Genomic DNA, 1268 nt, shown 5'->3' with positions numbered 1-1268 from the left:
TCCAAGGATAAACCTCACTTCAGACGTTCCTTAAAAGAAGTAGTTCCATGTAAAAGTTCTTTAAAAAAACAGATTTCAGAAATGCGCTATTCGTGCTTTGGGACCAGAGCCATTTCTTAAATGTATCCACTTTTGCTAGAATTGGATACATGGCTGAAATTCCATTTCCACACAACTATTACAGGTGCAGAAGCCCTGTCCTCTTTTGCACCTGGCCACCAGCTCAGATACGCACGTGGGACATCGCACATTGGAATCCAACACCTCCTTGAACGTGGTGCTGTTTTAAAGGTGAAACCCTCATGTCTACAAACTCTTGTATTATATAGCGTCGAACCTGGCGTTGCACGGGGTGGAATAGCTCTTAGTTTTATTGCTTCGACAAAAAAACAGGAGAAAAAACGGAATGTCCCGTACTTTGAAACAGCAAAGCCTTATTTATTTTATTTATTTTGAGCATTTTTACCCCGCTCTTAAAAGGCTCCCAGAGTGGCTTACAAAGGCTAATCTTTAAAGGGAGTCCCTGCCCTCAGGCTCACAGTCTAAAAGACACGACACAAAAGGAAAAGGGGGAGGGAGGGAGGAGGGGAAAGAAAGCACATGCACCGCTGGCCGATGTACCGGGCCAGCTTGGCCTCCCGCTGGTCAAGGTGTTCTTCCCGGGAGGCGGGGGGTGCAGCCTCCCAGCGGCCCTTGGTTCTCTGGCTGAGGGACGAGGCCAGTCTGCAGGCCCAGGCAGCTGCCAGGTGGAGCTGCGTGTCCTTCCCAGCAGGGGGGTGGAGCGAGCTCCCTGCAGCTCTTCCCTCTCCGGCTGGGGTATGGACCAAGCCTATGCAGCTGCTGGAGGTGGACACATTGTGCCCACCCTGTCTGAGGGAACCCCTGCCTGCTAGCACCCCTAGGCAAAGCCCCTGCCGTGGTGCGTCCCAATAGCCCCAGCGGAGGGCTCTGGCCACCGCATTGCCCTGAGCAGGGGGGACGGGGCAGGAGTGTCGCTCAGCTCCTTGGACGCCCCTGGCCTCGACCTGCGTTGCCTGCAAAGCTAGGCGAAGGTGAGGGGCATCTGCCACCTAGTGACCAACAGGGGCACTGCAGGCTTCAAACCCAAGGGGGCCACCTTAGCAATTCGTGCGTTGTAACAGCAAAATGACCAGAGGAGCACACCCCGAGGATCCCCTTCGTCTGGGTGCCAAGCCTGCAGTGTCTAGGTTCCACGGTCTTGGTGCCATGGCACTGACCGACAGACAAACAGGCAGACTCAAGCGTGC

Source organism: Heloderma suspectum, chromosome 1 (assembly GCF_057233095.1).
Source record: "Heloderma suspectum isolate Gila_16-S chromosome 1, 16-S_ref, whole genome shotgun sequence".
In the NCBI taxonomy this organism is placed as follows: Eukaryota; Metazoa; Chordata; class Lepidosauria; order Squamata; family Helodermatidae; genus Heloderma; species Heloderma suspectum.
The sequence above is the reverse complement of the archived record's forward strand: the minus strand, read 5'-3'. Positions refer to the sequence as shown.